The sequence below is a fragment of the Ursus americanus genome, chromosome 23 (genome assembly GCF_024610735.1).
Source record: "Ursus americanus isolate L20-20 chromosome 23, mUrsAme1.1.p, whole genome shotgun sequence".
Classification (NCBI taxonomy): domain Eukaryota; kingdom Metazoa; phylum Chordata; class Mammalia; order Carnivora; family Ursidae; genus Ursus; species Ursus americanus.
In genome coordinates this window covers 14,216,806-14,241,714 of record NC_142149.1, presented here as the reverse complement: position 1 = coordinate 14,241,714, position 24,909 = coordinate 14,216,806, and the positions used below count along the sequence as shown (strand labels likewise).

Genomic DNA, 24,909 nt, shown 5'->3' with positions numbered 1-24,909 from the left:
GTCCTCGGAGGCTACAGAGACTAAAGATTAATAGTTGGTGCTTTACTGTGAGTTGTCTTTTTTGCTTTTACTAAGGAGATGGTTAAAAGGATCACTTTTAGGGGCTCCTGGGTGGCTCAGTCGTTAAGCGTCTGCCTTTGGCTCAGGTCACGATCCCAAGGTCCTGGGATAGAGCCCCATGTCGGGCTCTCTGCTCAGCAGGAAGCCTGCTTCTCCCTCTCCCTCTGCTTGTCCCCTCCCCACTATGTGCGTGCGAGCTCTCTCTCTCTCTCAAAAATAAATAAATCTTTAAAATAAAATAAATAAAATAAAATAAAATAAAGGCACTGAAGGAGATCCGCAGTTCCACCTCTTTTTTTCTGTCCCTTCCCCACTTTGGCCACATGTTTTTGCCAGATTCTAACAAACGATGTTTAATAGTAATTGGTTAATTCTGTTTACTATTTTTGCATTTCACTGCTGATCCAAATTTTAACCAATAATCCACATTTATAAAGTGTTTTAATTTTTTAAATTTGAGAGAGAGCGAGAACATGTGTGCATGCACGTGTGAGAAAGAGCAAGTGCACACAAGCAGGGGGAAGGGGCAGAGGGAGAGGGAGAAGCAGACTCCCCACTGAGCAGGGAGCCAGACGCAGAACTCGATCCCAGGACTCCAGGATCATGACCTGAGCCGAAGGCAGATGCTTAACCAACTGAGCTACCTAGGCGCCCTATAAAGGGTTTTAAATAACATTATGAAATCAAATCACTGCCACAGGTGTAATGATGATAAACATTGCTAAGTAAGCAAGAAACAATCAGTTGCTTAACTTTGATAATCAAGGTCAACTTCATTCTAAAGGCAGTAAGAACACTCAGTTTGGGGAATTAGACCTGATACCAGCTCTAATAACAATGTCTAGAGTTAGACCAATCCTGGCTAAGAAGTTCTTATGTAATCCACAGCCAATCAGAACTTGGAATCAGCATGAAACCATACAGACTTGGAATTCCAAACAGAAGAAAAGAAACTTGATAATTTGGGTAGCTTTTGTGTCCTTATCTTGGGTAAATGCATAGTTTCTATTAAGCCTTTTGAAATACTGAAAATGGCCTCCTGGCTCCCATGGGTTCCTTTCCAGATGTCTGGCTGGAACCACCAGCCTAGATCAGCTCCACCCAGCACAGTGCGGTGGGACAGCTGATCAGCCCGCTCTGAGCACCTTCTTATCCCTAGTAATCAAAGGGCAGACATTTTGGGATTGGGAGGAGGGGAGGTGTACCAGAAAATCCTAGGAAATGTATTCATGCAAACAACACAGCCACCCCTCCCCATCTCAGGACCTGTCACAATTGAGAAGGTAGATTAGAAGACAAATAATTTGAAAAAATTCCCCAGTAATCACAGCCTATGTAATGTGCACCCACATGCCGCAATACCTACCATGGAATTGAAACTCACCAGTCGAAATCAACTTGGAACATCAGAAACGCAGTATACTTACTTACTAACTTACACACACACACACACACACACACACACACACACAGGGAAAGGGTGATTAAATCATGAAATCACCAGGAACTCAGCTGGAGATACAGTATCAGCTATTCCTCGGCACCAATAACTAGTTAATCCAGTCTACGTCTACATTAGAAGGCACTACCTGAGAGGCAACTCCTTTGTAAGAGGTGACTGCTCTGTACCTACATTAAAAAGGGGGGGCAGGCCTACCTCCATCAAGGTTAATCAGTGAACTATTTCAGATATTTCAAATGAAGAATTGGAGGTGGGCCACTTCTTCCACAGGCACAGGACACAACTGGACTGAACTCTGCTCTTGATCTTTGATACACTTGACTGCACTGTTTGCCCCTTGAGTTGTGGCCTCATCTCCTGGGACTGGTCTTATCCCCCCAAACTCAGACCCTAGGTATAGAGTTGACCCCAGCCAGGGCCTCCACAGCTGCCCATTCCTGAAGGTCTGGTTCATCACTGTCTCAAGGTCCAAAGGAGGACGGAAGGCAGAAATGAAGGGCAAGTGAAATAAACTAACTTGGATGTACAAAGTAGCAACAGAAAAAGCCGTTTCTTGGCAGAACGGGGAAAATACGCACAAGGAGCATTTCGTAGCCAGAAATACGAGTACACAGCTTGGAACCACACTGCCTAATCTAATTCTGGAGGCACTATAAACCTGACGGCTGTCCTGGGCCTCCATGTGACGTTTCAAAGAAGCGAACGCTATAAAGTTGTGATCCTGATGTTCTTCTGTTCATAGGTCCGGCAACTGCCTAACAGCAGCGTCCTGCCCTTTCCAGATGGTAAGTGCTGAGTCTGTTGTTGGGTTTTGTCTTCCAGCTCATGTGGGTCCTCAGAGAGTACTCTCTGCCAAAGCAAAATGCCAAAACAGGAGCAGAATTTTCTGGCTATCCATGTGTAACTACGGACACCATAAAATCTCACAGAGATAGCTCAACACCCAAAAGCATAGCCCGGGACAGCTGAGGCTAACTGGGAAGAGCCCCGGCTCGGGAGCTGCCTCCCTGGGACTGCAGTTTCTGATGTGTCAAATGAGGGTCGTGATGGTAAGAACCCACCCCTCCAATTGCTGGGAGAAAGAATAAATGGGACAGCACTTCATAAACTGTGAAGTTATGGGCACCGACAGCATAGAAATGTTATGATTAACCACGATACTCTCTCCCTGTGGAAAGGATGGAGTAAAGTATACCAAGGGAATATTATTACTTGTTCTCCAAAGACTCTGTTTGGCAGTTATTCTATTTAAATAAAGATATATCATGGTCATCTTCAGAAAATACAACAGGTTCTTTTTTTTCCTCCAAAAACTTTATGACAGCCATTTAAATTTCCATGATAAAGAACACCATTTATGTACTGACCAGTACGTGCCCAGTCACCTAAAGCAAAGGGAATTATTTCTCGGAGGAAAGGAGGGCCGAGGCCCATGGAGATCCAAGTCAGACACGATCTGGACGTGTGAGGGTGTATCAGAGGGGTTCTGAGCTGAAAACTAACTTTTACACAGGCCAGGCCTCAGGGCCTTACCAACAAGATCTCATGGACGCCTAATGACTCGGTGAGGTAGGAACTGTTACTATTCCCACATTTTGCAGATGAGGAAAAAGGATGAAAGTGGTTTGGGCAACTTACCAAGGCGACAAAACTGCTGACTAGCAGAGCTAGGGCTCACGCTGCAAGGCGGCGCTCTACACCCCTACTAACTGCCTCATTCAGGTATTTCCAAGGACAAATCAATCCATGGTCAACAGAAGCTCTCTGCAGGTGCTCTGTGCTTCAAGAAAGACTTCCATCCACTCAACATTTACTGAGCACTGGCTGCATGCCAAGCCCATTGCTGAAAGACAGACCTTCACACTGTCCAGCTAGGGGGAGCATCAGTTCCAGGGTGGACCCTGAGTCTAAAGACAACTCGGGGAAGCAATGAAAAGTACTTTTTAAAAAGTCCCAGTAATTCACAGAATGGGCTATAAAATGCTTTATTCTTCGTTCTATTGTTACAGGGCTCTGAAAGCCTGCTTGGGATAATAATCAACCTATTAAGGAAATATGTTCCGTGCTGGGAAGACTTTCTTATAGTAAACCACAGTTAACGGCAAAAAGCAATCCAGCAGGCCCGTAGCAGCCCTCGGCAACACCTGTTCTACCCACCCCCCTACTTCATCGCTGAATGTAAGTAAGTAAACGTTTACTGCATGTATGAAAATCTTAAGAAAACCCTAAAAATACTGCACACCCCTTTTTGTGCGCTATGGGAACATATTTCCATGTTAGGGAAGTTGGTCACAATTAGCTGGGACTTCACCGAGACAGTGAGAGGTGGCATCAGATGAGGCTGTTGTTTGTAGCAAATGTTCACCCACGTTACTGATTACCTGGTGACTTCATTGATGTCTCTGTCTTCCCTTTTTTTTTTTTTTTTTTTTTTTTTTTTTTTTTTTAAAGATTTTATTTATTTATTCGACAGAGGGAGACAGCCAGCGAGAGAGGGAACACAAGCAGGGGGAGTGGGAGAGGAAGAAGCAGGCTCATAGCGGAAGAGCCTGATGTGGGACTCGATCCCGTAACACCGGGATCACGCCCTGAGCCGAAGGCAGACGATTAACCGCTGTGCCACCCAGGCGCCCCTGTCTTCCCTTTTATAGTAGCCATCCCAGGCAGTTGCTACCACAGATTTTCCCTGTGTAAACTACTCCACGAAATGTTCATCTAAATGTCTCAAGGTACTACCATACGGAAACCGACTTCAAAAACAACACCTAAAGACAAGCTCATTTTCCTCTCAATTTATTATGTATATAAAAGAAGCATTTGGAGTTGATCGTAGATCTAAGGCTCTCTTGATTTCACAATTTATGCACTGATACAGGTCTGTCTGCACAAACATTTTAATCTCAGCCAAACCTTTCTAGCTGGACATGTGGAATTTAAGCTCTGAGAGCAGAGACATGTTTTTGCATTCAGTACTTGCCATTTGCATCCTGCCTTACAATGCACAAAGCAGCACAGTATTGGGATAGCCCTCAGGGAGCTTAGAGAAGGACAGGGGGCAGAGACCATCAAATAATCAATGCAAGAGCAATGAAGGAACATGAAGGGTGCCAAGAGAGTACAGCCAGTGGGGAGACCCAATCAGTTTGAAGATCGGTCACGGAAGGGTCCCTGGAGCAAGTGGGAATTGGGCTGACATTTCAAGGATGAGGCAGAGTTGGCTAGGATGGTAGTGTGGGCAGTCCACAAGGGAGAATGGCATGAGCGAGGGACCTGAGGTAGGAGCACGGCCTAATGGAGGAGTCCAAAGAAGGACCCTTGAATGTGGGTATACTGTACACAGCATGAGACTGGAAAGGTGGGCAGGGACCAGGTCATGCAGGACTTTGAAGGCCACACTGAGGAACTGGTTATATTCCAAGAGCAATGAGGAACAACTGAAGAGTTATTGTATGTGGTCTAGAGGTAGTATGCAGGTGGTCAGATGGATATTCTGAAGAACTTACTCTCGGTACAGTGTGAAAGCACACTGGAAAGGGCCAAGAAGGGACTCAGAATGGTCAGTTATGCTCTTACTTTTTTTTTTTTAAAGACTTTATTTATTTATTTGACAGAGAGAGAGAGAGAGAGACAGCCAGCGAGAGAGGGAAGACAAGCAGGGGGAGTGGGAGAGGAAGAAGCAGGCTCATAGCAGAGGAGCCTGATGTGGGGCTCGATCCCATAACACCCGGATCACGCCCTGAGCCGAAGGCAGACGCTTAACCGCTGTGCCACCCAGGCGCCCCAGTTATGCTCTTACATTTTAGGTGAGTGGTGACAGTAGCCTGGACAAGGGAGGTAGCTGTGAAAATGAAAGAAGGGGACTGAGAGAGAGAAGATGAAATGCATGGGACTTGGTGGGTGGGATAGGGAATGAGGAAGAAGGTGCTTTTAAGGACAAGCCTTAGGCTTTAGCTTTACAAGACAGTGGTCAGCGATCCCATTTATCAAGTCTGGGAAAAAGAGGAAGATCAGTTTAGGGGGGACATAGTAGGTTCAGTTTGGGACATCTTAAGAGTCTGACACTTGGTGGCCTCCAAGGGCGGATGCCAGGTGTTGGAAATTCTGACTCAATAACTGATACTATTACACATCCACCAGGAAGGGAGACAAATGGTTCCTTACAAAAAATGGAACCAGGGGCACCTGGGTGGCTCAGGCAGGTAAGCATCCAACTCTTGATTTCAGCTCAGGTCATGATCTCAGCATTCTGGGGTTGAGCCCTGTGTCGGTCTCTGCGCTCAGTGGGGAGTCTGCTTGAGGATTCTCTTTCTCTCCCTCTCCCTCTGCCCCTCCTCCCACTCCCGCACATGCACTCCCCCCTCCCTCTCCCTCTCTCTCCCCACTCTCTAAAATAAAATCTTTAAAAAATTAAAAAAATTAAAAAAAAACAAAGAGTAGAGAGAGAATTTGTTGGATGACAAAGTATTTTCTTGAAGTCATGAACCTCTAACAATACGTGCAAGTAACATATGCAATAAAACCATTTCAGAAACGTCTGCCTACGTTCAATTTTTTGGGAACATCTTTCAAGAGAAAATTTTTTTTTAAAGATTTTATTTATTTATTTGACAGAGAGACACAGCCAGCGAGAGAGGGAACACAAGCAGGGGGAGTAGGAGAAGGAGAAGCAGGCTTCCAGCAGAAGAGCCTGATGCGGGGCTCGATCCCAGAACGCCATGATCACGCCCTGAGCCAAAGGCAGACGCCTAACGACTGAGCCACCTAGGCGCCCCCATCTTTCAAGAGAAATTTAATGCCATCTATTCTATACACACACACACACACCACACAAATTCTTCAACTTTTGGGACCCTAATTTAAACCAGGCAGCAAACAAGAAACTTCAAACTGGAGCAGGAAAAATAACTGTTTCCTAAAATGAGGAGCAAGGTGGGGGGATCTTGGCATCACCCTGGCAGCTCTCTTGGCATGCATGAATTCATTTGAAGTTCTGAGTTACAGAGAACAACTCTGATCGAAGAGTAAGTCCATCTTCTTGCCCTAAGAGGCAGGAACTGTGTTTTCATTTCAAATGAGGAACAGGAGACAGAAGTTGAGAGACTTGCCTCAGGCATCATTGCCAGTAAGGGCAGAAATGCAAAGCAAACGGTCAGGGCAACTCCCTTTAGCGATGCCCAGCACCACAGGGAAAAGAAAGCAGCAGCTATTTCCTTGATGTCAATCCTCTGCTGTAGAAGTCAAACATTGGGATATTTATTTCAGAAGGTGTTTTCTGTGATCACCTGTCAATTTCATCCTTAGCCTCAAGATAATCTTAATTTTTAAAAAGTTTTGTCGATTCGATCCACTCTGCTTTAGCTTCCAAAAAGGGTTTTGCCTGGTTAGACATGTAAATCACACCCAAAAAAGCTTTACAGGTTTTAGTTATGATTGCTCATAACACTGGGATCCAAATAAACTCCAATCTGCAAAAAACAAATATCTGTTTTTCATCAAATGTCTACTACATGTTTCCATCCGAAATCCACTGAAACTATGGTGAATAAGCTGCCTCTAACTTACAGAACAATTTTTCAAAAACCACTTATTCTTAAGCCAAACTAACTTTTTTTCTTGAAGAAGAGACGCTATCAGGCACATTCCTTGCCAGGCCCCAAAGCTTAGCAACTCAAACGGTCAACCAAGGATCCTAAGTGTGTTAATAGGAAATATTACACAGTCCTTACAAATAGCAGGTATGGGGGCACCTGGGTAGCTCAGTTAGTTAAATGTCTGCCTTCGGCTCAGGTCATGATCCCGGGGTCCTGGGACTGAGCCTCACGTTGGGTTCCCTGCTCAGCAGGGAGTCTCCTTCTCCCTCTGCCCCTCCCCCTGTTCATGCTCCCTCTCTCTCAAATAAGTAAAATCTTTAAAAAAAACAACAAATAGCAAGTATGTGCATGATACAGAAATGGGACAATATGCAAATGAAATCATGATAAATGAGGAAAAAACACAAACTAGTACATACACTGACTTACACAATGTTTAGAAATGTAAGAATGTCGGGGCCCCTGGGTGGCGCAGTCGTTAAGCGTCTGCCTTCGGCTCAGGGCGTGATCCCGGCGTTCTGGGATCAAGCCCCACATCAGGCTCCTCCGCTGGGAGCCTGCTTCTTCCTCTCCCACTCCCCCTGCTTGTGTTCCTCTCTCGCTGGCTGTCTCTGTCAAATAAGTAAATAAAATCTTTAAAAAAAAAAAAAAAAGAAATGTAAGAATGTCTAATATGCTAGAGTGACAGTTTCATTTTCCTCTGTATCTCCACACACACAGAGACACGTTTGTAAGTATATGTATATCCATACATGTGTGTATGTGTGTGTATAAAGCTCTTCGTCCATTAGTCTCCAGGGAGCTCAGAAGCACTGCTCAACTTGGCACCGCCCACCCTGCCTGACACAGCCTCAGGTAGGCCGTGGGCTCAGGTACCAGGCAAAGTGGCTGAGGTGATACTGACGAGGAGCAGGGCAGAGCAGGACTTACAAACTGAAGAAGGCAGCAAGGGACAGGTGGCCTCAGGCAGGTGAGGGAGGCGCCTGGTGGGGTGGTAAGAGCATGCCTTTCCAACTCAGATGGGGAGCAAACCCCAGCTCTGCCCCTCAGCAGCCGTGTGACCTCAGGCTAGTTACATAAACTTTTTGCACTTCAGTTGTTTATCTACAGAATGGGAAAAATAGTCTACCCCGTGGCATTTGTGTGGGAATGAAAGGAGTTCCACACAAGCCTTTATATGGGCTTCTCCTCGTATGACTAGTGCCCTTCCTTCCTTGACAGGTGTAGTCAGTTTCCTGGTCTGCAAAGGGGCAGCAATAACAACAGGGCGTTGGGAGGCGTAAGGGCAGAGGTATGGCCCCGGGTCTGTCCATCGCAGCCCTACGCAGATACTGGTTGCGAATGTATCCTGGGACTACGGAGTACAGGGAATAACCGTGGGGCTGACTGACAGGCCCCACGTGTGAAAGAAGGTTTTGGGCAGTGGCAGCATCCCTGGCAGAAGTATATACTATTTCTTAAAAGGTTGTTTTATAGTTTTGTGATCCAATACTTAAAAATGACACTGAGGAGAAAAAAAAAAAATAGCCTCAAGCCAACAGAGGTAACCCTTCAGCCTGTACCCAGGCCCCTGTGTCTGGGACCCAGGGCCAAGCTCAGGTCAGCTGGCCTCTGGATGTGGTGACCCTTCCAGGGAAAGCACTCAGGTTGTCAGACCTTGTGGAGCCACATAAGGGTCGGTTCGTGCATAACATCAGAAAGCGAGGCTGGGCATGCATAACATCAGAAAGCGAGGTTCAGTGGCCAAGCTCGAAGTTAACCCAAGACCAGGGAGACACTCTGCCTGCTGTGAACCACCAGGACGACAGCCAGGGACAACTTTTTCTCCTCCTGTTCCTGCCACAGGAAGACTGACAGTAAGAAAAAGAAGGTACCAGCCAGAAAAGACCGGTCACTCCCTCAAAAGGTCACTGATGACCAAAGTCCCAACTCCTCAAAAGGTCCTTCAAATAAATCGGTCAAAATCTCTGCAAAGAAGCCTCACTGAATTCCATGGCCCCAAAGACAACTGTTACTCCCCCAAATTTGTTGTAGTAAAAACAATGGCAGGTCTCCACAGACCTTCCTGACCACCTTATCCTAAAAGCATGGCCTCCCCATCCCCTTATTTTTATTTTTAAGAACAGTATTACTACCTGAAATTGTGTTACATGGCTACTTACTTGTTACCTCTCAGCCCACAGAATATATGCTCTACAGGGCAGGCACTTAAATATTTATTGGTTGAATGAATGAAAGAACACTGCACTTAATACCTAAGTAACCTGTTTATGTCCTTTTCAGAAAATTTCATATGGTATAAAAAATAAATATATCATGTACAGTCCAGTATATTTTTAGTAACTGGGCATCAGGTTTTAGCTCCAGAAGGTAACATATTATAACACTTGATAAGAGAAAGTGAGATCTAACTTCATACCCAGATCATCTCTACTGGATAGTATCCTTCGCAGGAACACAAGCCTTTCCTAATGCAGACTGTGAGCATGGCACTGCTTTTTCCACAGAACCACTGTGTACAATGTTGTTTCTGCTGAGAAAATGCATTTCTTCCAGGAAACCGAAATTCCAAGCCAGCCGCTGTCAAAGAAAAGGATCCTTCAGGAGAAGAAGGGAATACCCCTGGGTGGTGGTGACTTCTTAGATCTTTTTTTTTTTTTTTAAGATTTTTTATTTATATGAGAGAGAGCACACACGCATGCATGCAAGAGCAGGGGAGGCACAGAGGGGAGGGAGAGAGACAAGCAGACTCCCCGCTGAATGGGGAGCCCAACAGTTACCTCGATCCCAGGACCCTGGATCATGGCCTGAGCCAAAGTCAGATGATTAACCGACGGACTCACCCAGGTGCCCCACAGATCTTGATGGCATAAATAAAAGTTCCTCTGCAAGTCACCATCTACCAGGGGTTCAGAAGTGGAAATCGCAGAGCTGTTGCCACCACCAGAACTCCAAGGTGTCCACCTGTGGCTCCTGGGCCTGCCTTTGGACCAGAACCACCCCACTCCCAGCTTGTCTCACACGCCAGGCCCCCGGAGAATGGAGCAGAGGATCTGAAAGCAGGATGCAAATCCAATACATGCAGTTCTTATAAGGCACCTCCTTAAAAACATATATCCTCAAGTGGGAGAATTCTGAAATCATGTTGTGCGTAATGAAGTATGCAATGCCTCCTTTATAACTTATATAACAAGCAATTTATCTAACAAATTAATTTCAGGTTCTTAAAACCCATTTGGTCAATGTCTGTATCAGTCTTTTGAAGGGGAAAAGGATATGAGTAACGAGGGAAATAAATGCAGGGCTGGTACTGCTTTGTCATATACACATAATAAATAACCGCACTTACAAAGACCTTCTCCAAAAAGCCTCTGACAGCAAACACTGGGCCCAGCTCTTGAGGGCAGCAGGGAGTTGCACCTTCTGGAAGCACTACTCTCAGACTGCACAACTCTCTCAAAATAGGCCTAGCTGCGTGTTCCAGCCCTGCTAAATCCTACTGCCCAACAACCCACAAAGTACACTCTCAGGAGAGTGCCTCTACCCTCCACGGAAAAATGGCATCTGTACCAGCAGCAAACTCCTTCCTAACATTCTCTTCAAGACCTTCCATCTTACTATTTTATTTTACATCAACGGTTCTTAACATCCCACATGCAAAATTTGGTCTGTGTGTACGTGTGTGGTTTTCTAGGGAGACAGAGCATAGCGTTCAGAGGTGCAAAGGGGTGTACATTCCAAAAGTTAAAACACCGCTCTTTCGAGGGGAAGCAGAACTTCATCCGTTATTTTAGGAAACCAAAGTTTCTTTTTTTTTTTTTAAGATTTTTTTAATATTCATTTGATACAGAGAGAGCATGAGTGGCGGGGAGAGGCAGAGGGAGAGGGATAAGCAGACTCCCCACTGAGCCGATAGCCCGATCCCAGGACCTGGAGGTCATGACCCAAGCCAAAGGCAGACACTTAGCCATCTGAGCCACCCAGGCACCCGAAACCAAAGTTTCTCAGAGCCACCTCTGGTGAGTAAGGTTTCTACCCAGGTGGGAACCGTTTCAGATCAAACACTTTTTCCCCAGGAAAAATACTAGGAAGCCAAAGTACTCCCTCAGCACTTGCTTGGTGGGTATGGATCCCATGCATTTCTGGGGTGCCCAACAAGAACCCGCTGGGCCTCAATAAGGTAAATCACGATAGTACGCCAGTGTGAGTCTGCACTTAGGGTGTTGATTCTGGAATTTGTTTGGGACTCTTGACTGTTGGCATTTTCCACTGCAGGGCTTTGACACTTCATGATAACTATTTTTTCCTTAGAAACAACATTATTTTATCCAGCTTCGTAAGAAAGATCAAAATTAATGTTGAGTCTGCAACGCTCCGGTACATCACTCAAAATGCAGGGCACATCTCCACAGACACTTTCCTCCTGGGCAAGTTTTTCCTTTGACTGAGTGCTTCTACATAAATGTAATCCTTAAGGCACAGTTTCCACCGTGCTCTGGCTCCCTCAACAAACTGTGTCCCAGGTATTTGAAATTTTTTTCAATGTCCTCTAAGATGCATACATGTACATTCCCCCATCCATTTTTTTAAAATTTATTTTCTATTTTGGTTTTAACAAACCATTGTTCTTGATGGGCATTTTCTAACTTGGAAATTTAAATATCATACCAACTTAAATACCTTTCAGATTCCATGAACTCTCCACTTCCACCAACCCCAGCTGCTAGACCTACTGTGATCGCACATCCTTTGTTTCTACAAGCCAGTAAGAAAGTGACCTTGTTACTCTGAAAATCTCACTTTCATTTCGAGTCTACCCAGTTACCAATATTCTTTCACACATATGGCAATTCTTGGTCTCTCTTCAAAAATGTGGCCAAAGGTATAATAAAAGAAAGGCTTAAAAAAACCCTGTTCTCTCTTTGTCTCCTGGACCACAATCTTCCTCTATCATTTCTTCTAAACTAAAGGTACCCCTGTATTTGGAAAATAATCAGTTTTGGAAAAAGGTACCTTTACACTATTATTTCCAGAACAACTACATGTACAGAAGGAGAAATTATAATCTGCTGAGAAAATTGCAAAATTATTTCTAACACTATTTGCTATAATTTGACAATTCTATCTTAAGAGTCTGAGAACAGTACCATTGTGAGAGGTCTCAAAACCACTGTCCTCATTGAAATCTGTTTAAATGGAATAGTTAGTTGCTTTTCAAGTCACATAAAAGCACGTATAGACCAGAGATCCTTCCTATTAAATCAAGGGATGATATACCTATAAAGTACATCACCAAAGCAAGAAAAATTTTAGCCTCAAAATACCTTAACCATTTATCTCAGTCTAAGCACTGACCTAGAGATCTTTAAATGCTGACATACACACAAAATGAAGTATTGAACAATGCTCCTTTAAAAAAATAATATCAGGAAAAGCAGACATGCTCTATTCACCTAGCCGGTTTTCACTCATACGTGTTTCTTCTCCATACATTTTTATTGTTTTCTTTTAAATACATCGCACCTTTCACTTCTCTGTGTTCACAGACGAAAAAAGTGGAATGGATAATCCCAATCGATTGACTTGGGAATGCACGACATTTTTCGGTAGCTTTCCATTAAAATGGGTCTGTGTGGGAGGAATGTGAACCGAGCAGAGTGGAGCGGGAAAGGAGCCCACAGGCACAATGGGGAGCAAAGGGAAGGCAGCTAAAGGTGCAAAGACCAGCAAGAAACAATCTAGTCAGATAACTGAGAGCCGATGCCATAACTTCCTCTGTATTTAAAATCCACAGTGCTGACTCTTCATTAATTTTAGATAAATTTCACGGTAGGTTTTTTGTAATTACCAACAGCTTGCATTACTAGCTCATGAGATGGCTCTATCAATTAAGAGATCTGGTTTCCTAAGCAGAGCCTCCTAGATCACGTGCCCACCTCCGTGTGAAGCGAGTGCTGCCAAGGGGCTAATGAATCCTCAAAAGCAGCAAAAGGAGACCTTCCTCCCAAACCCTCGGGGGCCAGAACCCTAGCTCCCCCAAAGTACTGGGAGAAATTCGGAGAGGGAAAAAATCTTAAACTACCAAAGGTAGAAAATGATCATCTTTTACTGTAATTTAAATTTCTGCTGTTGCAATGATGCACATTTGTCACCAATACTCATATATTGGCCTGCCCGTCAAAGAACAGTCTTTCTGAAAGCAATAACTTCTGTCGTTTCTGCCTCTGGCAACACTGGAATAAGGAATATAAAACAGAATCATACTTTCATGAACCGAGCTCACCACCATGGGATACATATGAGGTTCACAAGGAAAGGCAGGGGCCTGTGACATTAAATGCACTTGTGTGTTCCTGGCCAGGTGGCGGCCACCAGAGCAGACGGCTGGACTTCTGGGATGGAAGGGGGTAGCAAGCTGAGACCCAAGGCATCCCAGGGAGGGGGCGGATCCACCATCCAGAACCACAGGGCTGGGAGGACCAGCCTCCCGGTTCTCTGTCTGGCTCAGGGCCCCCTTTCTGCAGACAAGAATTACCAGACCGAACAGAAAAGCCAATGGCAGAGAACAGATTAACTTAGAACACATTAAGGGGAAAAAAGGGGGAGAGGGGAGGAAGAGAAGGTGGTATAAGAAAGAAACCCAAGAAAAATGAGAAGAGAGGCCTACAAGAAGTTAGGAGGCAGTTAGGGCATTGACCAAAAGAAAGTGACTAAAGAAACCAAGGACAAAAGATCCTGGCACATGTCACCTGGCTTGTAGGACAAGTTCATTCAGTGCTCTCCCAACAAAGGGTACCTTACGGATCTGAAGAGGGGAGAGGGACCAGTAGGGAGAAGAGGATCTCAGGGACCCAGGCATATGACTAGTGAGAAACCAGGCTTGTGTGCATGGGCTCCCACCAGTCAGGAACCTGCAATCTGTGCTCTAGGTTCTTCCCCTACTGTTAATCAGTCCCTCCTTTCTAAAAAGCTGGCTTTAGAGCTTTCTAGGTGAGAGGTACAGAGACTTTCTTTAGTTCCTTCGAGGGCTGTCTGAAAGCTTGACAAACACAAGACCCTACCACCACCAAATACAAATACACAAACACCGACAAGATTTCATGTTCAATTTGCAAGCAGATACAGACTTCTTCCTTCCCCTCCCCAAGGTTAAAAACCCTGATTTAAAGAACTCATTACATTATTTCGAGGAAGAAGTATAGAGTTTTGATGTACACCCTTCGGATGGTGTGTGTGTGGTCTTTTAGAAGTTTGGGCAGGACAAGAGAGAGAGCGAGGTGAACTCCTGCCCCACGAAAACAACAGTTTTGGTGCCTCCCAAAGCTTCATGGGTTTTTTTTTTTTTTTACTCCTGGGGCCAAGACCTCAATGGGAAAATAGGTGGTTCCTTTCTAGATACTCTACAAACAACCAAAAAATTGAAAAGCAAATATTCCAAAACATAGTTAAGTGCTTGCCTAAGTTAAAAAAAAGAAAAACTGGCACACTGACTTCTAAGCTAACTATTAATCAGGAAGAAAAAAAATCTAATTAACCATTTTTTAATTAAGAATTTATCATGCTTCATGCTATGCAAATACCTGCTTTAAGACTCTTCAAGACCTTCCTTAAAAAGAAGGTGGGTGAAGACCTTTAAGAGGCTCTCATGTAAGAGAGTCACAGAAGACTGACTCCCACCGCCAGAGAGAGCCCGGACCTGCCCCGTGACAGTCCCCGAGCACAGCCACCGTCATGGGAGCAGCGTCGTCTGCTGAATGCTCAAGGGATCACTGGATACCCAGCCCATGTAAACTCCATGTGGATAACCCATTTGATGAGTCCCTTCTCAAGCCCCCAAAGATCTGGCTTGAAATCATCAAACTGGCTGAAATCATCGAGAGGTTCCAAAGCTAGTTTCAGGGCTTCCTGCTTGTCACTCCCTCCCTAAGCAATAGCACCACAGCAGAGGAAGATACGGATATGCACCCTACAACGGGCAGAAATACCAAATGACAGGGCTGACCTAGGTAACCACCCTGCTTTACGGTGGCAAAAAAACCTCTCATTTCCCTTTAAACACCAATTGGGGCACCTGTGTGAACTCATAAAATAGAAAAACATGGCAAAAAAAAAAAATCACACTTTTTTCCTTAGCTTGCTATAAAGTACCCATCTCACTGAACATTTACCAGCCAACAGTGCCCACCCACTCTGTGCAGTGCTGGGCGAGGGACCACCGGACCCTGTTGCAGCGTTGTGCGAGGGAGCCCAGAAGGAGCAGCAGGATGTTTCTGGGAGGGGAAACTGCAGCTAATGGGTCAACTCTGACAGATCACACAAAATAGCTAAAATTCTTAGGCCACAGTCCAGCTAGGACTTAGAAATAGCTAAACCTGCAATTCCCGGAAGACTTCTAAGCTGTGGGTCACATATATATATATTTTAAACATGTTTAAAATTTTATTTTTTGAGATTAACACTCTGATATTATACATTCATATAGTTGGAAGGACCTCTTGACCACCCACCCCAGAAAATTCTGGGCCCTGCCCTTGCTACACTTGCTGGCAAAGCAACTCTATCACCTAATTCAGAAACTCAAGATATGTTTTTTTCCTTCCATAAGACTGTCGTACCACAAATCAGACCTCATGAAATAAAATTCGCTTCAGGCTGTTAAGCCTCTGCCAACACCCTCTTGATTGCAGGCAAACCTTAAGACAAAAGCTAGGCTGACCAAACGGGTTTAGTCTCTGGCTCAGAGTATGATCAACAGTCATTTCTGCTGGGAGTTTTAGCCTTAAAAAAATTAATGTTCCTGCTTTACTATTAACCTACCCCATCAGGATCGAATACCACTCATCATATCCCCACAGACATTTGCCTACCCTGGGAAATTAAAACAAAAGCAACTCGTTTCCCAGGGGTTTTCTACTACTCTGACTTATTTTCCACTTCGATCTTGCCTCTGAACTTAGCCAGGGCAAGCAGCTCAACCTTCCCTGAGGACAACTCCCTTCAGACTTCTAGGACAGGTACTGCAGTTTCTACCCTTCCCGGGGCAGGGGCTGGGTGAGGCAGATAGGAGACCAAGGAGGAGCCACATCAAATTAGTCATTGCTATGGCCTGATACTCGGGAGGTCATTTCCAACAGGCATGTGGATTTGGGGACCCCAAGATGGCTCCTATACAGCTAACGTGAAGAGCAGTTCCAGCATTTTTATCCAAGGAAACAGCAGGAGGTAGGAGATGCTCCAAGAGCAGGGGCTGTGGAGCCAGACTGCCTGAACTCCAGCTCTGTGCTTATTTCTGGGCTCCCTGCCCTCTGGATGGCTTTACCCTACCCACACCGTCAACTGGCTTTTCCTTATTTGTCATCATTAGGTCCAAACAACACTCCACCCAACAAACACACACACACACTTCCCTCTACCTGCTCTCAGAGGCAAAATATCAGCAAGGTAGTGTTCAAATTTACCACGTGGTCCACTTCTAATAAAACTCACCTACAAACGTCTTCATGATCTACTTCATCTGCCAGGGGCCTCTTCTAAGATCTGCCCGTGGAACAAAATCATCGCCCCCTCAGGCTGGTGGGCCGTCCTACAATTATATGCCTGCTCTTGCTGTCATGACTGGAAGGCTGGCTGCCAGCCTTCTGTGGTCAAGGCACACGGAAGAGTCTCTCCTAGGATTTTCTTTGGGGCCACGTGTGCCCACACTACCTTGCTCTATTCCAATCTGACCTACCAGCAGACCACTTATTTACCTGGCTGTGATGTTAAGGTTTCCAGTGCCTGGAGGCACCGGCTGCTCACCCTCAGGCACGGGTTTAGATACCTGACCCCTTCCCTCCATGCTGTTCTCAAGCAGCTTTGGTGCTAATTTCCACTTGAGAGTTTCTGGGCACCACTTTGGTGTCCACACGGCCGCTGAGTCATACGGGTCTCTATGTTACCTGGTTCTGCAAATTTCCTGTATACTTCTTTTTTTATACTTTTCTCTTCTATCCCCTTAATATTCAGCTTAAAGCCATCCCAACCAGACTTGCAAGTCTCCCAGAAAACACATCACTCTTGTATTCAATAAATATCTCCTCTCTGATTATCAGAGGACCTGGTCTAGGGACCCAATCCATTCTTCTAAAACAAAACAAAGGAAAAGAATGTTACCTAGGAAACCAGCCAATGACATCCCACATCAGTTTTCTCTCTCAGAATCACATTCACAAAAGTTGTAGAGGAAATTTAACCACCACCTCTGCCTCAAGTTTATTTCCTATTTAGAACTTCAAAGTTCTGGTGAAGATACAGATGTTTCCTATGATTCCCTTCTAAGTGACAGGTGATCTGAGGAGGCAGACTCCTCCCCTCATCTAGAAGATGGCCTCAAGGAGAGCGCAAGTCTGCCCATCTGCAGGGCTACGTCTAAACACAGCTGCCTCCGTTCTCTCCAACAGGGAGGCTCCCAACATCAGGAAGAGTCTTCCCCTCCTACTGCTGTCTAGAGCCCTCTTTAGGGCCCATCTCACATTATTCTTGAGTAGTACCAGGGGCTATTAACAAACACCTGCTGAACACCTTCGAGGGCACAGCACACTGGTTTGCTGAAGGGAGCTCGGGTCGGGGGAGTGTGAGAGGGAGGAGATACAAATACGAACAAGGCACAATCCCTACCTTCTAGATAGAGAGGAAGACTACTATGTCCCTGACTGTGGGCGGCATATGGAAGACTCTAACCTGTGGCCTCAATTTGGAGCCCTGCACTACCGATGACATACTCAGCAAGAGTGATGCCTCCTGAGGCTGGGACAGGAAGCCCTTGCAACCTGACCCATATGATGTTTCAGGAGGTAAGGCAATCCCAGCCGGAGGATGCAGAGGTGTGGAAGAGATGGGCTGAGGGCCTGGGCTGTCTTGCTCACCTATTTCTCCCCAGCATATAGTAGATGCTTGATGAATATGTTTCAAAAGTAGATGACAGTTTTCAAGAATAGATTTAAGAGCAAATAAGGAGAACAGCTTTAAATTTATCTAGAAATTCTGAAAAATAGGTGCCAAGGGAAGTGTAATACCAGTGAGTTGCAGAGTATGCACAGCCAGTGTTTTCTGCCAGAAGTAATTTACATTTCTTTTCACTGCAAATGCAAGCTGGCCTTTACCTAGTCCTTTAACAAGTGCTGTGATTTTTATCTTTAAACCTCTCTTGAATGATCTCTTTCCCTCCAATTTCGCTGCCACCACTCTGGTCCAAACGACCACCTGTTTGCTTGGAAGAGAGCAGCAGCCCCCTCATGGCTCTCCCCGCAGTGACTTCCATTTATTTACCCCACTGCAGTGGAAGTGGTTTTTAAAATTCCTAATACGGGGGCACCTGGCTGGCTCAGTCAGCAGCGCATGTGACTCTTTCTCTCAGGGTCTTGCATTCAAGCCCTACACTGGGCGCAGAGCTTACTTAAAAACAAAATTTAAAAATTAAAAAAAAAAAAATCCTAATCTGAGCATGCCACATCCTTGCTCAAAACCCTACGAGAGCTTCTTGTGGCTCAAGGAATAAGATCCATGTTCTGAAAAGTGCTATATGGTCTAGCTCCTGCCTTCTGCCTCAGCTGGGCCCATGCCTCTCTCCTCCTGGTTTATTATATTCCAGGCACCTTTCTATCCCCAGGAGAAAGGGAGCTAGGCCTTTCAGAAACTGAACCACCTGCTCCCTCTTCAGGAAACAGCTCCACCCCCTCACCTCACTCCCGTTTGCACTCGTCCTTTGTAGCACCTCTCACTATTTCTTAGGACATATTTTTTAGTAGACCTTTGCTTTTCTCCTTCCTCCAGGAGGGCAAGGACCTTGTCAATTTTGCTCACCACTGTGTACCCAGTACCTAGAACCACTATCTGACCCATTGTGTATGTCCTTAAATGTTTGTTGGGTGATGAATGAATGAATGAATGTAAGCATGGTAGAAAACCAAGGGAAACTTGAGATATGCTCTCTAAAATTTGGGTTCATTGAAGGAATCAAACAGTTTTTAGAACAGAATAATCCAGAAAGGGAAGTAAGGGGGAAAAGAGTCCATGGGAATCCATCCTTGGAGCTGTCCAGTGGGTTCAGACCCATCTTACAAAAGAAGCATGTTCTGTACCTTCGACCCAGATTTGAAATGCATTCTCCTGCCAAGCTGCAAGGGTGGCCGTCTAGTCTGGTTGGGCTTCCTGTCCCAGCCTCAGGAGGCATCACTCTCACTGAGTATGCCATCTGGAGCATGGGGCTCCAGTCTGAGACCCCAAGGTTACAGTCTTCCATATGCAGCCCCGTCAGGGATGTCTACTTTTCATGAGCAAGTCTATGAGGGCTTGCAAGAAATGTTCATTTAGGATTCTGAATTTCAACTACTAACACCAGTCCTGTAATTAGGCAGCATGCAGTAATTTTTTTTTCTCTACAACCATATCTACCATATAATTTTATATTCCAAAGATACATTTATACTATGACAGAAAATCTACCAACAATGCTTCAAATTGAAACTATCTTGGAACAAGATTAGCAAAATGTCGATAATTATTGAAACAATGATAGATCCATGGGGCTCATTATATTAGTCTCTACTTTTGTGAATTTAAAAAATGTTTCCAGAATAAAAGTTTTTTTTTTTTTTTTTTAAAGGAACTTGGGGGGCGCCTGGGTGGCTCAGTCGTTAAGTGTCTACCTTCGGCTCAGGGCGTGATCCCGGCGTTATGGGATCGAGCCCCACATCAGGCTCCTCCACTGGGAGCCTGCTTCTTCCTCTCCCACTCCCCCTGCTTGTGTTTCCTCTCTCTCTCTGGCTGTCTCTCTCTCTGTCAAATAAATAAATAAACTCTTAAAAAAAAAAAAGGAACTAATGCAATTATATACAAATTTGATCAGTTCTAACAAAATACTCTGTAGGATAATTACAAACTCTGATATAGCTGGGCTTCTACAATTTACTGAACATCCCAAACCAGGCCAAAGAACCAAAGCCAATGACTCGTTTTATGAAGTTTTCCTCCTATATGATCCGGGGATGTGGCTGTTTCCCCCAAGAAAGCACCACACAAAATCTCATCGGGCATGGAGTTCAGGTGGATACTGCACTTAGCAACTCTGAGTTGTCACCTTTGATTGCCTGGTAATGAGGCCACTGGTCTCTGCCTCCTCTTATCGGAAAACAAGGCTAAAAATCTACCCTCCATATCAAACACCACAGCAGACCACTGCAAGAAGGAGCAGAGGAACAACGTTCTGGTTGAACATGGCACCCGCAGCAGATGCGGCTGAGGTCCCACGGCAAGCCCTCCCCAGGCACAGGTGCTCAACGGTTAGTGCATCACAGAGCGTGCAGCACCAAGCTACCTTAGAATGCAACCAGCAGACGTGCATATTAGCCATCTTCGTCTCATCTTCAGTCCAATGTTACTTTACACATGGAATGATGGAAAATGCTGACCGAGAACAGAAGCTCATCCACTCCAGGTCAAGATCCCCACTGTGTGCGAATCAGCAAACCCTTACCCCACCCCACCCCCCGCCCAGCCCTTCCTGTAGGTGCCTGGCACTGCTCTCAAGACTTCCCTGACATCAGCTCATTCAATCCTCACGGCCACTTGGAGGCGGGAAATTGAGGCACCAGGAGCCTAAGAAATCCCTAAGTCCCCTGAAGTAGCGCCTGGCTCCTGAGCCCGGGCTCTTCATCTCTACCTTGCACAGCTCTCCCTGTGACTCCCCTTCCCCCCACCTCCTCAACCCCTCCTCCCTCCTCTCCTCCTCATGCCACACTTTCTACATGCTGCTCCCTCTAGAAACGCTTTCCTGGACACTCCCAGTTGCTAGTTCCCTCCCTTTCTTCCTTCTCAGTACCCTGTTCTTCCCTTTCAGAGGAAGGAGCCTTCACACTTATCAGAGGAAGGAGCCTTCACACTTATCACACTGTAATATATACACACAATGTATACACCTCTTGACTGGTTTATTGTCTGGACTAGATAATGTGTTATGTGCCCACAGAGACCACATCTGTTTTGCTCCCCGCTGGATTTCCAATGACAGGCACAATGGTTGGCTCCAGGAGATGCTCAAATATTTATTGAATGAGTAATAATCACTGTTTAGTCAGTCCTTTCAACGGAAAGATTTTTAAATTCTCTATTTCAAGCCCCAAATGATAAATATAACCATCTTTAGGAACACTGTTTAAAAGACAGCATTAGATGTAAAAAAGAATTTAAATTGAGTAAGAAAACAGGCCAGCTTACACCAGCTATAAGAAACAACAGAGAGAAACTCAGAAAATGCATATTGTGATTCTGAAAGGTTACTGCAGGAGGGATCCAAGGGGTGGGTTTAAATCTCAAATACCCAATAAGCTTATGACTGAAGAGGGCTCCCCTCACCCTGTGCCATTCTCAACTATTAGGATAAGCCTGGGAGGCACACAATTTGTTAGGTCCAATAACCTGCCTAGGGAACAGCCCTTAGAACCAACACTCCAGGCAAACCCAAAAGGGAAAGGTTACCTGGTTGTTTCAAAGCCCACCAACGTTTCCCATCCCACCAGTTTCCACACAGAAGGACTGGATTCTGCTCTCAACAGTCCCACTTATGCTCATAGAGACCCAGCTTGTGGCTTCTGTTCACCAAAGAAATACCTTGCCTTTCAAGGACTTAGGTAGCCTACAACTCCCACAGGGGCTATTCTTCAGGTTGAACAAAGTTCTCCCAATACACAGCAGATGTCCTGAGCAAGAACTCAGATTTAAACAGGTGTCAGCACCCGATAGATGTGTGACCTCAAAGCAGGAGGAATCCTACTTTTAAACTGGAAAACTTCCAGGGCACATGGCTTGAGAAGATTCCTAGACGAGGCAGGGTCCACCTGAAACAACCCAAGAGCTCTCACTGGAGAGCAACAGAAGCCCTCCTCTTTGCTGTGTGACCTTGGACAAGGTACTTACTTCTCTGAACCTCGGTGTTCTCATCTCACAATAAGATTGACAGTGGTCTCTCCTACTCACAGGGCCCTGTGAGGTTGAAAAGGAGACAGTGCCCGGCCACAGCAATTCTCCATAAATGATAGTTATTCAGATTATCACCTGACTACTGTTTTCTGCTTTACAAAGCATGATCACAAACACTCAAGTGAGACTTCAGGAGTCCTGAATGAAAGAACTTCTTTCCACCATTTAATTTCTCAGATCCTTAGTTCATAAACTCACATAATCTCTGATACTATGTTAGAAGGAGTCAGGGGAGGAGACTCAAGTCCTCCTTTAGGAAAAGAGAGCCTCGAAGCCCTGAGACACCCTTGGGCCCAGGCCCCAAGAACGCACACAATAACAAGATAAACCCCCAGGACTGGGAGCAGGCCTTCTGATGCACACTCTAGAGCTCTCTCCATCTCACCCAGGGCTAGTCAAGGGCTTCTGTACTTTCATGACCTCCTAGGCTCCTTCTGGTTAATGGCATCTCACAACACTTCACCCAAAGCAATTAAACATTAAAAGGAGTTTTGAAAGGGGAAACAAAGAATCTTCTATATAACCCTGAGGTGTTTTAAAATTCACACGTAAGACTATTTATATCAGTGTAGGTTTCCAATCTTCTTTAAATGGTATTTATTTTTAACTTGGGACTTAAAGTTGACAAAGACCTCAATGAATAGGCAGGACAAAGGGAGCTGTCTGTCCATGGCTCGTTAGCTCCTGAAGTTAATGCTCCTCGTGGGGACAAGAGTCAGCCAAAGGACAGAGTTCCAGGCAAACTGGAAAACGTTCCTCCAGCCCACAGATCATGGATTATTGCCTGGGCTCCAAGTGGCAAATCTTATGAGATGTTCTCCAGCTTTACCCAGAGCCACCCACTGATGAACCCTAACCCTGTCATTCAGTACCATCAACTGATATTGGGTGCTCACTATGTGCCCGGCATGGGAGTGACTTCATGTAATCCCCGCGACTACCTATAAAGAATGCACTACTGGGGCACCTGAGTGGCTCAGTTGGTTAAGCATCTGCCTTTGGCTCAGGTCATGATCTCAGGCTCCTGGGATTGAGCCCTGAGTTGGGCTCCCTGAGCAGTAGGGAGTCTGTTTCTCCCTCTCCCTCTGCCCCTTCCCCCACCCCGCTCATTCACATGCGCTCTCTCTCAAATAAATATTTTTAAAAAATAAAGAATGCACTACTATAGTTCATCTAATCTAGGACCTCACTACTATAAGACGTACCATTATTTTATGTACCAAAAAAAAAGCACATCACTGCCAACTACAGCTATGAGACCCCATAGATTATAAGATACTTTTCTTCAGAAGTGTTAAGATGAGACAAACTGTACTTGTCTTACCATTGTTGCAGTGTGAATACTGTCCCATTTTACACATAAAGAAACTGAGGTACAGAGAGAGAAAAAACAATCTGCCCAAAGTCACAGAGCTGCTAAACGGAAGCACTGGGATATGCCCTGGTGAGTCGGGTCACCTCTTCACAGCAGTAAACTCAAATTTCCTGGCAGCTACACGAATGACCCAAAAAGGTACCAGGCGGAGAGGCAGGACTGCAGGGCTCTAACTCTTGGTCTACCATAAGCACATTAACTGTGGCAGTTCTCTGAACATCTCTGAACTTGACCTTTCATATGTCCAAAAAAGGCACTGTGCTAGAACTGCCATTCCTCTTCTGGGAGAAGCAATACAATGGAAAAAGAACGTTTTGGAATCAGAAAGTCCTAGACTGAAATTCTTGCTCCACCATCTAACCAGCTTATCACTCTAGACAAGTTACTTATACTGTTCTGAGCCTCAGTTCCCTCTTCCATAAAATGAGGCTACCACCACCTATCTCCCTTAGAGGGCTGCTCGAGGACTGGAGAAGGTATCATACCTACATCTAAATCCACATCTACATGTATATTGATACAGATATCTCTTGGAGAGAGAGAGAAAGAAAGTAGTACATAGCACAGTTGAAATTCAACAAATGCTCTATTTTCTATATTAGCTGCCTTATGCTTTGGGACAGAATCAAAGAACAAACATTCCCTGTGACCTCAACAATGCCCAGGACCCTCAGGTGAGACTAAGGATCAGACAGAAGACAGCAGATGCTGAGGGATCCTCGGGCAAAGAAAATGAAGTGGAAGCACCTAGAGGCCAGGGACAGTATTTGTCTAATGAACTTCCAAATTTTTGAATAAATAAATTGATAGGAGAAAGGGAAAAAAGAAAGAACAGGAACTAACACCATGAAAAGATATTGGTCAATAGATACGAGGATGCAGATAGTCTTATACCAAACCTGACACAGAACACCACTCTCTGAAGTTTCAGTCTGACACCAAAAGTGAACTACAGTGGGAAGAATTTCCCATTGCTCTGGTTTGTTCTTACATTAAGTAATATTTTGTGCATTTCTCCCCTTTCTTTTCTCAAGGACTTCAAAACATCCTCAGAAGAGAGTTCTTGACTTGGAGGGAAGGCAAATCATATGGCACGAAGAAAAAACCCTCCATCCCTTTTGGTTTTTTCCACCATAACCCACAATGCCTTGCAATTTCTGGCACACTACCGACTCAATAAAAAATGAGTTGAATGAATATTTTTCGACTACATGCAATTTCTTTTTGACAAAAACTCCAAAACATCCTGTACATTTATTCTACCTGAAAGCCTAATCTCTCCCGCTGCTTTTCCAGAAGTATTCTAAAAACAGAATCTCTAACGAACAAACAATACATTTGGTATACGTGATATCTCCAGCCCTCTCACAGAAGGACATTCTACTCTCTTCAAACCTCCAAGCCCC

General features: G+C 45.0%; 1 protein-coding gene and 1 long non-coding RNA gene across 4 annotated transcripts in view; one reads left to right on the top strand and one right to left on the bottom strand.

Annotated features, from left to right (window-relative positions):
- Positions 1–24,909, bottom strand: part of TEX2 (testis expressed 2) — a 100,686-nt gene that overhangs the window by 73,969 nt on the left and 1,808 nt on the right. The gene's annotated exons all lie outside the window — the stretch shown is intronic.
- On the top strand, positions 1,780–24,676 carry LOC148107933 (uncharacterized). 2 transcript variants are annotated; one of them, XR_015721261.1, is made up of 3 exons: positions 1,780–2,307; positions 3,532–3,700; positions 24,538–24,676. It is a non-coding gene; the product is annotated as an uncharacterized LOC148107933 (long non-coding RNA). The 2 variants fall into 2 exon arrangements; XR_015721262.1 differs by lacking the exon at positions 24,538–24,676 and adding an exon at positions 4,174–5,897.